This window comes from Leucopleurus acutus (assembly GCF_964270905.1).
Source record: "Leucopleurus acutus genome assembly, chromosome: 18".
Lineage (NCBI taxonomy): Eukaryota > Metazoa > Chordata > Mammalia > Artiodactyla > Delphinidae > Leucopleurus > Leucopleurus acutus.
The window spans coordinates 23,811,686-23,823,951 of NC_139160.1; positions in this window are offsets into that span (position 1 = coordinate 23,811,686).

The following is a 12,266-nucleotide window of genomic DNA, read 5'->3' on the forward strand; positions in this document are numbered from 1 at the left end:
CGTTGCGGAGCACAGGCTCTGGACGCGCAGGCCCAGCGGCCATGGCTCACGGGCCCAGCCGCTCCGCAGCATGTGGGATCTTCCCAGACCGAGGCACGGGCCTGTGTCCCCTGCATCAGCAGGCAGACTCTCAACCACTGCGCCCCCAGGGAAGCCCTGGGTTCCTGCCTCTTTAACGACCATGTCATATCTGTGAATTTCAGTGAACTGAAGCTTGGACTTAAATCCTAATGAACTTGGTAACTACTTTAGTATCTTCTAAATCTCTGATTGGTTGTAGGTTACAGAGAAACACAAACAAGGGCAGTTTATTGGCCAAAGATAATTTATTGAAAATTAAAACTATAAATTAAATTATATATATATTTACGTATTCAAAATATAGTTATTATTTGTAAAGTATTGTGTAGATTGCATGTACATTTCTACATGAGAAAATTCACATGTATAAAAATATAAATATTTCATGTTGCATATTGACATTACATTGCTCTGTTTTGGTTGTTGATTTCCATCTTTAGATCTCTGGACGCTGAAGGACTGTTGAAAATAATCCCAGGTAACGTCTAGTGAACATTAAGGGGCACCAGGTTAAGCCAGTCATGACTTTTCCTATTGAGTGGTCCAATGATTACTGGAGAATTGATGGCAGCTAAGCCTTCTTGGCTTCCATGATGCAGTTACACATCTCTAGCTGAGAGAAGAAGTGGATTTAGAGGAAAAGTCTTTCTGTATCTCACATGGTTATTTTAAGGATTAAAGCACTTAGGCCAATGTCTGACACTGGGCTCAATAAGGGCTCAATAAGACAACCATTTTACGAATCTTTATTTAGTGTGTACTATGTGCCAACAGTGACTAAGGCAGGCAAGATTCCTGCTCTCTGGAGCTACAGTCTGTTAAGGGCAGCCAGGTAAAATATGCTAGGTGATCTAGTCACCTAGTAGTGTATTTTGTGTACCCACCATGTACTAAGTACTATGTTAGAGCCAGTGGGTGGTGGTGCAGAGGGGATGGGCCATAAAGGTGAGTAAGGCATAGTCCCTGCCCTTAATGAACCTATAATCTGTTTAGAAAGATGAGTCCGGCACACAAGAAGCACTATTTTTCTATCTGTAAATGATTCAATTTATGTATGTGATCTATGGCCACCTCTATCTTTTAATTCTAATTTACAAGTAATAAAAGACCATATAGTTTTAAGACTGCTGGAGTATGAGGTCTTGGTGCAGTAGAATTTTGGCAAAAGGGAAACTGTGAAGACTGGAATCATAGGAGAAATCCTATTCCAGTGGGGAAGGCTGGTTGTGGATGCTGGGTGGGAATTGGCTTACCTAGAGGACTGTCTTCTATTGCAGATTCTTTTCCTCTTTGCATGGTTAGATGCCTCTTTTCCTCTGGGTTAAGCATGGCCGAGGTTCTAGTCTTCCATCGGTGAGCGCAAACAATACTGTTTGAGAGTAGGAGTTCAAGTTGGAGATTACAAATAGCTATAAATAAGTAGGGAGGCCTGTTGTCATTTTGTATTTTACTTTGGGGTCCTGCATATAGACGTTTTGGATGGCCTCTTTTCATTCAAGTTGAAAAGAAAAAATCTAGGGCCTAGAGTGAACAGGTCTAGATTTCTTTGACCAGCTTCACTGCCTATTAGCTATGGAATGTGGACAAGTTGTTGGTCTTCAGCCTACTTACTAAAACATGGGAATTACTGCGGGAGGCTATGCACGTGTAGGGGCAGAGGGTATATGGGAAATCTATGTACCTACCTCTCAGTTTTGTTGTAAGTCTAAAACTGCTCTAAAAATAATTGTCTGAAGAATGGGGGAAATAACTACTTTGCAGCATTATTAAATGGGATGAAGATAAAGGACATATATTAGATACCTAAGAAGTTGAAGCCATTAGTTTTGATTATTATTCCAACTCTAAGCTGCTCTTTTCTCCTCTAGGGTAGGTCCAGATCTGGAGGTGAGTAAGACCTTCCCCCTGTGAGGGTCTCCTCATCCTTAGACTGGTACATGGCATCACACCTAGTTATAAGCTCTCAAGGCTAATCTTTGCATTTCCAATTTATGTTAATAATAATATTAATAATTACAATGACCCTTTCTTGGTCACCTGCTCTCTACCAGGCCTTTTGCTAGCAGCTGCATAAATTAATACAACCAATAACCTATAATTACGGGTACAGTCTTAAAACATTTTATTCACAATTTTCTTTTTAATTTTTATTTATTTTTGGATGCATTGGGTCTTTTGTTGCTGCACACGAGCTTTCTCTAGTTGTGGTGAGCAGGGGCTACTCTTCGTTGCGGTGCGTGGCCTTCTCATTGCGGTGGCCTCTCTTGTTGCAGAGCACAGGTTCCAGGCATGCTTCAGTAGTTGTAGCATGCAGGCTCAGTAGTTGTGGCTTGCGGGCTCCAGAGCACAGGCTCAGTAGTTGTGGCACATGGACTTAGTTGCTCCGTGGCATGTGGGATCTTCCCAGACCAGGGCTCAAACCCATGTCCCCTGCATTGGCAGGCGGATTCTTAGCCACTGCGCCACCAGGGAAGCCCCACAATTATTTTTGATTTCTTTATCGTAGACAGCAAAACTGAAAAGTTAAATGACTTGTTCTAAATCACCTCACATAATCAAAACAAAAAAAATTCTTTTTTGTGTCTCAGCCATATGCTGGGCATCATACAAGAGAAATCGATGAGAGATAATTTCTGTCATTAAGAATTTACTGCTTAAAGGAGGCAAATCAATATCTTATGTCACTGAGGACAGGCCCATAATTATGAGCTGCGACAGCCAGAGTCAACCTTGCAGAAGAAGAAAGAAAGAAATAAAGAAAGAAAAAAAAAAAGAAAGAAAGGAAGGAAGGAAGGAAGGAAGGAAGGAAGGAAGGAAGGAAGGAAGGAAGAAGAATATGTAAAACCTCCATTAAGAGGAATCTAACTAATTGTAGCAGTGAAATAACAAGGCTCCTTTCCTCTGCTCCCCCCGCCCTCATTTTCTACTCTGTATTTTAAAACGAAGGAACAAATGACAACAAAACTTCCTATCAGGGATGTAGATGATGTTGTTGATGTTGATTTGTATTCCAAGGACGTGCTGGTGGGTGGTTGTCTCAGGGGGATAGTGACTGACATTATGTTGTCCACAGACACAGGCAAGCAATATAAATTCCTTTCCTTAAATGATACAAGCAAGAATTTAGCTGTAAGAAACTTGCTGCACAGAGCAGGAGATCCTGCAGTGAGCTCGTGGTAGATGCAGCTTCCTTACCCACTTCCCCACCACACCCCCCATCCCCTGTATTTCCTATACCAGGCCACACAACCAAGGACATCACCACCTGGGGCTGATGATTTGCTCAGGCCCTTCCAGACTGTATGGTGGGCCTTCCCAAGTTGACGGGGCTGGAGGTGGGAGCGTCTTTATTCCTCTGTGGCATTTCTTGACAGCTGTGAGACAGGAAAGTAGCAATGCTGTACAGAGCCAATTATTATTCAGTTGTATCAACAGCAAATTATTATTCAACTGTATCAGGGTAGGAATGCATTTTGCCCTAGGGATATTTCCATCCCTTTCTCTTCCGGCTAGGAGCTAGTATGAGCCAGTTTTGCACATTGCTGGGTGAAGGATGCAGATTGTATTAAAGATTGTATTGAAGATTGTATTACAGATCAATCCAGGAAGCTCTGACATCTGATCATCCCAAGCAGGCTCACACTTTCATTTTGCCTGAAGTCCGGTCCTCACTGTTAGGACCAGCAGTATCCAGGACTGGAAGATACAGTTGCATAGGTTATGTACTGCACAGCTCTAAAGGACCCACGGTTTTATCATGGCCCTGGATTCTGCTCAGTCTCCTATCCTTTTGCCTTCCTAGTGACCATTGTTCAGTGATCAAGAATATTCAGGATAACGTTGCAAGATCTCAGTAATCAAAAAGAGTAAGCTTAAAAAAAAAAAAAAAAAAGTAAGCTCTATTTTCTATTTTATTCAGGTAGAAAATGGACAAACACAAATAAATATCATATTCTAAGATTTTTAAAATAAGATGTAAAAGAAAAAGTATCTCTACTTAATGAAAAATTTTGATTCCACAAATTCCATTTATTATGGATTTTGCAAACAACAATTTATATATCCTATTGTAATTAGAGCAAAGAAAAATAGACTGTATCTCTTGCCTACCTTCTTACTTTATCACAATTTTCACATGGGAAAATAGTTTTATGAGGTTTTCATTTCAGTAAGAATTGACTTTTAATATCTAATATGTGAATGAAAAACCTATTAGCAGAAAGAGAATAGTGGTGGGAGGTTAATTTGTAATCTGTGCCTATCCCCAGATAATTCAGGAAGGTATGAATAAAGATTATACAGGGTACATGCAATATTAATAAATTTTAAGGAGAAATGTAGATTGGATTGAATTAAAAAGGGTTCAGGTATGCCTGTCTTCAGTCGAGATTGAGTATAAACTCTCTCACTAGATTCCTGTTAGATTAGCTGAAGCAGCAATGTCTTTGATTCCAAAATATGAGTGGTAATTATCTCCTACCTATTTATTTGAAAGCCTGCAGCAAAAACAGAGGTTAATGCCGTTTGCAGTTCACAAAAGAATAGGATTGAATTGGAATTACATTGTTTACTACAGCGCTTTCTTATGAACACAGGATTTCCACATGGGATGACAATTTTTTCAGCGTTCTCAAATTCACGTTACATGAACTATTTAACATCAGTATCTCTCACCATTTCTTCTTCCACTGAGAGGACTCCTGTGAAACCCGCTCCTCATCTAAGCAAGGGAAAGATTCAAGGACCGAACACCCTGAGTGGGAGGAAATGACAATTGAACCAACTAGCCATTTCACAACCTCCCTCTAGTTTGAAGAGTGTTTTGTTCTAGCTGCTTTATGCTTGGAATTTTTTTTACAAATGGTAATAATTATTCTAAAATTACATTAAATGCCAGCTTCCATGATCCTTCTTTTTTTTTTTTTTTTTTTTGCTGTACGCGAGCCTCTCACTGTTGTGGCCTCTCCCGCTGCGGAGCACAGGCTCCGGACGTGCAGGCTCAGCGGCCATGGCTCACGGGCCCAGCCACTCCGCGGCATGTGGGATCTTCCCGGACCGGGGCACGAACCCACGTCCCCTGCATCGGCAGGCGGACTCTCAACCACTGCGCCACCAGGGAAGCCCCGTGGTCCTTCTTGAACTCTGTAAAACTGCAAAGCAATTCACCTAGGTGATGATGAACTTTCTAAATTAGACTCAATATACTGATTTAATGTAGATACAGCTAAAGCCCAGTGGGGGCAGCTGATTACTTATGGTTATAAATGTTAACAAAATGAGCAAGGAGGGTTTTAGTAATTCTCTCTCTCTCTTTCACACACACACACACACACACACACACACACACACACACACACACACACATTTCATTAGCTAAATAGTGCTCAAGTATAATCTTCAAAATGATAAAATCATAACTTACATAAATTGAACAGAAATCAAATATTTTCTTTGTCTCTGTACTTAAAGGGGGAATCAATAAGATGTTACTGGAGAATTCGAAGATCAGGCAATCAGGAATGTGGAAATGAATTTGCTAATAGAGGCAAAGAGGGTTGAGGCAATAAAATGTACTCTTTGGGGTAACCTTTTCTATAGGTCCAAAATCATTTGTATACCTAGCAAATAAAATTTATTTACATTGCTATGGATAAGAATCGTGTGCATTACTCTCAATTTTCTACATCTTCATTCTACTACTACAGAGTTCCAAAATAGCTCAGTCAATAGAAACCATCCAAAGGTGAAACCTCTGTAGAATCCAGTAATCCCTGGAGGTCAGCCAGACGATGTCCCACACACCCAGGGTGAACACCCGGCCATCTCTTTTGCCCACTTTTAAGAATTTGACCATTTTTTTTCCTGACAGTCAGCTAAAGTCAACTGCTTCTGTTTCAGAGGAAGAGAAACGGTAGGGTGGCTGGAGAGAAATCAAATGGATCATTCAGATTCACACAAGCAAGGGCTAAATAAAGCCAAGGCCAAAATTCAGGAACATTAGAATCCTGGAAATTAAGAGCTAGAGGGACTTTAGGTATGACCCAAGACTTTCATTTTAAAGAAAATAAGTCTGAGACTGCCTTCTTGGCAGTGTAAGAAATGTTAAACCACTTTGCTTAGGTGCCTTATGTTCTGTGGAGTCTGTCTCTGGAAATACCTCTCTTGCGTGGTGTAAAGAATCTCCTTTCTACATTCCCTTCTCCCTCCATCACACCCTGTGCTACCCCTGAGATATTTCCCTTTTTATTTGGGAATAATCAGAATTAAAATACACAGAAAAAAATTGTATATCAGGGTAATATTTCTTTTTAATCATTAATACATGTTCTAAAATTGTTTTCTACTGGAGGGATGGGGTATTTAAAATGGGATTTAAAGTAAATGTTATTTCAGGACTTCCCTGGTGGTGCAGTGATTAAGAATCCTCCTGCCAATGCAGGGGACACGGGTTCAAGCCCTGGTCCGGGAAGATCCCACATGCCATGGAGCAACTAAGCCCGTGTGCCACAACTACTGAGCCTGCACTCTAGAGCCCGTGAGCCACAACTAACTGAGCCCACGTACCTAGAGCCCGTGCTCCACAACAAGAGAAGCCACCGCAAAGAGAAGCCCACGCACCGCAACGAAGAGTAGCCCCCGCTCACCTCAACTAGAGAAAGCCCACGCGCAGCAACAAAGAAAGACCCAACGCAGCCAAAAAATAATAATTAATTCATTAATTAAAAAAATAATAAAGTAAATGTTATTTCAAATAAATGATATGGGATAATATGGGACAATAGCTTCATAGGTGGGAAATAGGATCCAAATGTCAAGCTACTTCTTTGACCAGAGAGTTGAAAACCTCTGCACCTCATAGTACTAGAGGATGATGGGGTCCCCACTCTCCACTCTGGTCCTCACTCATTGGAATATCTTTGCTGGGTCGGCAGTCTAGCATCCTCTGTACCCTAAACAGAGCCACTAATCCCCCCAAACTGTTACATGCTTGGAAAGAACAAAGCATCCCCCCCCAAACAAAATATCCCATTTTCATTTCTGTTTTGTTTTGTTAATTTCAAAGTGTATACTTTAAAAAGTCATCCTTTTCTAGGGCTTTTAATGTATAACTAACTCATTCAGACCAGGGGTAGAGTCTATATTATCAGTTCCTACACATTTAACATTGATAACATTGACAACATTAACAACACAGGGTAGTGTTGTTCTGTGTCATTAGCTACATGCTATCTAATTGGTAGATTACAGATACTTATCAGTTATTACATTGATGCCAGTAGGAATAAACAGCTTCTTCAGATTTATAGCTCATAAAAAGTCAGATTCCGATTACTGTAATTATTCCTTTCAAAATGTAAAGTATATGAATTATTCACATTAATGAGAGAAAAACCAGAAAGGAAGCAGGGAAAGAAATGAATCTGGTCTTTGTCTTCAGTTCTTAGGCTAAATAGCTATTATTTCATTTCATTAAGTTCAGTTCATTTCTGTCAATACTGTAGAGATGTGTATGGAATGAAAAAAAAACTGCATTGTCACCTTCCAATTCAACCTGGAAATTTCATAAAGAAAAATATTTATGTAAATGTAGAGTTCTGAAGGAGCTGATACCTGTCATTGTGCTTCTTGGGCCTTTGGAATGTTTTATTCTGAACACTTCTCATTTTGTCTGCACACCTCCAGCCCATCCCCTACATAATAATCACTAAAAGCCACAAAGACTTGAAGCCTGCCTTTGTGTCACAGCATTCACCATCCTATTACCTTGCTTTCAAAGAGAGATTTTTGTTGGCCTAGTGCTTTCCACAAGAGACTCTCCTTTGAGCTTCACCACTGCGCTGCCTGGGAGATAAGGCAGGTACTGCTAACTCCCCGTCAAGGCAGAAACCGAGCTGTTCAGGGACTGTAGAGGCCACATTTCTGAGAAATAGTGGAGCCAGAAGTTCCGGCCCATTCTTAGTCCACATCTTATGCTCCTTTTTTTTTTTTTTTTTTAATCTACAGTCTCTATTACTAGAAAGTGTCATTGAAATAATTAAATTACAAATAAGTATTTGTGATTGTTAACAGCATTCTCTAGCTTTGGTTTTTATGGTAACTTCCAGGGATCAATACTTTCTAACCCTGTGCTCTCCTTTGAAAACAATATAGTTGTTGGACCCCCAAACTTAATGAGGCTCCCCAAAATGGAATGAATCCTAATAAAGAACACCTTCTGCACAGAAGAATGAAATTTGTTCCAAATTTAATTAATAAATGCAAATAGACGTCCTTCAGCTCTTAAAGGGGACTCCTATAAGAAAGACAGTGAAGCAAGGCTTTTTTTTTGGTCTGTGAAGAAATAAGCCTGATTCAAAGACAACAAAGATATAAAGTGGAACAAAAAATGTGCACTTACATTGTTCAGATAATAGACATGTCATATGTTGGATTCAGAAGAGAGGAAACCTTAGCATATTAGGAAACCAACACAACTATTTTCTCTTCTCCATCACATTTGAGTTAATAAGAAATGCTTACCATCAGACATCAGACTGACAATCTTGCACAAATTGCTCTTGACTGCTCAGCAGGGGCGAAGTGATGAAATTTTACGACGCAGGATGGAAAGACCTCTATTAGGATACAGAGTAAGGTTGCTGGGGCAACCCTCTCCCGTTGCTTTCACTTCTAAAGATGAAAATTCTATTTATCTGAAAGGTCCCTGGACAAACAACCTAATTACCTTCTGGGGAGTCCAGTCTCAGGAGTAGTTACTTGTGTCTCAAACCCAGAATCAACAGCTTTCTAACTTTCACAATTGCCTTTTTCAGAGTATGTCCTTTGCCCATATATAAAGCATCAAAATACATTGCCCGGCATACAGTGCTTAAATGAAAATATTGTTAAATGATTACATTTTACTGTCAAAATTATGAATTCACATTTTAATTTTGCCTATCTAACTCTGTCCTTTGCCTCATCTTGAGGAAATTGTGTTTGTTTAGGTTCTTGCAAGTGCAAAGAACAGAAATAGACTCAGGTTATCTTCTTTAATGAGGTACATGGAGAAGTATGGAAAACTGGGTGCTGTCTCAAAAACACAGCCAGAGGTCACAGAAACATGGGACGCCATTCAATGCCTGCAGCGTACAACACCAGCTCTAATTGTCTGACAGTAGCTTGAGGGCAAGAACGGAAATTTTATTTCTGGGCCAAGTTTCTGCTTCAGTCCCTGCATCTGCTTTCCCCTTCAACTGCTTCTTTTTGCTATTTGATATCAACTTATTTCTTCCCTCCCCTGCTCTTCATGTGCTCTACTTATTCACGTCTTCCGCTTGCTGCTGGCTTTGGTGCTTCACAGCTCCTGCTCACTGCCTTTGTGGTCTGTCTCTGCATGCCTGGAGCACTCTGTACTCTACTGACTTGGTAGGTCTCTCATTCAGACTCCCCAAAAGAGAATCTATCCAAGGCTGCTAGTCCTTGTCCATAGAGCAGGTCCTTTTTGTGCAACACTCTTGTGCTAGGTACCTTGAGGACTCCCGGCCAGCTTACAGATGACCGAGACCTATCCTTGGTCCAGTCTACTGTGGCCAGAGTAACAACGACATACAATACCAAAATGGTGACCTATATGAAAGGAAACATTCAGAAGAGAGAATGGAGTGGGTTCAGCACTTGGACATCTCAGAAGAGGTCAGTGAGATCTGCAGGTATAGAATGTCTTCTTAAAAATTCTTCAATCCCAGGGGCTTCCCTGGTGGCACAGTGGTTGAGAGTCCGCCTGCCGATGCAGGGGACACGGGTTCGTGCCCCAGTCCGGGAAGATCCCACATGCCGTGGAGCGGCTGGGCCCATGAGCCATGGCCGCTGAGCCTGTGTGTCCAGAGCCTGTGCTCTGCAACGGGAGAGGCCACAACAGTGAGAGGCCCACGTACCGGAAAAACAAAACAAAACAAAAAAACCTTCAATCCCAAAATCTATGACTTCAAAATTTTGACAAAGACAGAGATGAGGCTAAGCCAATTTGACATGATACTTCAGATACTTGGATTGGACATTTTACCAAAACATGAACTAGACACTGAAGAAGGAAAGAGCTCATGGACATTGGCTCCCTGCAGTAAGGAAGTGGGCACTCCAGGAAAAAATGCAAATGGAGTTTTTGTTACTTGTTTCCATGTGCAGTGGGATGACCTCAGTATTCATGTACTCAATTCAACTGGCAATTAATCAGATTGTCAGCAAGCTGCAGTACCCATTAAGATGGCGTGATACAGGCACAGAGTAGGTCCATAAACTCTCAAAAATGCACCACTAATGCCAAGGCGTGAATTCATCTCAGACACATGCTTCTGAGCATTTGTTTGTAGCTACACTCACATATACTAAGGATACCAGACAGTTTCAATAAAAATGGGTTTATTAATAAAAATTGGTTTACCAAAAGTGCACACATATGATATGGGACATTTACTAATCGGTATAGTCTAATCTCATATGTTACATTGAGTTGTGCAGCTTTTCATCATTTCAAAATTTCTCCCGCAAACGCATCTTTTGCTTCTAAACGAGGAAAATGTATTTATTTTTTAAAATAAAGATCACATCTTACAGAATCCACATTCAATCTGTTATAGTCATTGATCCGTAGATTACCCATGACACTAAAAGTTTTTCCTTCACAGGCCTTTAACATTGAAGTTGAAATAAAAACTTAACCTGGTTTTTAAAAATTTGTAGTAGCAGTTTCTTTGCTGAAAACAAAACAAAACAAAACACATTACTGCCTAACAAGAGGTATTGTTCCCTCCTGGGAAGTAAAACATCATGTCTAAGGCACTCATTTCCTTATAAAAAAGATGAAGAAAATCCTTCATTTCTGGTGACAGCATTCAGAATTGAATTATTTCATCAAAATAGTGTGATTTCTCAAAGTGCTCAGAACATAATATACTGACTTTTCAAAAGGAAGTCACCTCACTCTGTATTTGTTGTAGGTTCTTGTGTCAACGCTCTTAGAAATATTATATTGAACGTCAGAACTCTAACAAAGTTGTTTTAAGACATAAATATTACTTATATCCCCAAACATTTGTTATTACTTTCCAGGATTTTAAAACCAAATTATATTGTTAAATTCATGACCAAAAATAAAATTTTAAAGAGCACTGGAAGATACTAGGAAGATGAAATTTAGACAAGTGCTGTTTAAATCATGAACCTATAAAAAGATGTTCAGCACTACTGAGCACTTCTGCATTGCCAGGCTGACAGAAATGGATGCTACTTGGAAATCAAACCTACAGTTGCCACCTGTAGTAGGTTGAATGGTGGCCTCTGCAAAGATTCTAATCCCCTGAATCTGTAAATGTGACCTTTTGTTTGGAAAAAAAGATCTTTGCAGATGTGATTAAGTTAAGATTCTAGAGAAGAGCAGATCATCACAAGTGTCTTTGTAAGAGTCGCATAGATTAGAGATACAGAGAGAACAGTGAAGACGCAGGTGTAGATTGCAGTGATGCAGCCACAAGTCCAGAAATGCAGTTGCCAGAGGCTGAAAGAGGCAAAAAAGGATTCTCTTCTAGAGCATCCAGAGCAAGTGCAGCCCTGTGGCTGCCTTGACTTCTGACTTCTAGCCTCCAAACTGTGAAAGAACACATTGAAAAAGGCTTTTAGGGGCTTCCCTCGTGGCGCAGTGGTTGAGAGTCCGCCTGCCGATGCAGGGGACATGGGTTCGTGCCCTGGTCTGGGAAGATCCCACATGCCGCGGAGCGGCTGGGCCCATGAGCCATGGCTGCTGAGCCTGAGCGAGGCCACAGCAGTGAGAGGCCCGCGTACTGCAAAAAAACCAAAACAAAACAAAAAAAAGGGTTTTAATTAAATAATTTTAAAAAAAGGAACACATTTCTGTTGTTTTAAGTCACCTAGTTGAAGAAGCAGGACATTCAGAGCTTGGAAATGGAAAGCTTAAAGGAAACAGGATAACTACTTCAAAACTAAACTTTCCAGGGTCTCTGCATGTGTTGCACCCTGTCCTCAGACTATCCCTCCCTAACTTCTTTGACTATCTCCTACCTTTCCTTCAAAACTCTACTCAAGTGCCACTTCTTCTGAAAAGACTTCCATACCCAAACCTGGCTTCAGTGTCCTGCCATGTGCTTATATAATAATTTCTAATTGCTTACCATATCACATTGTAATTG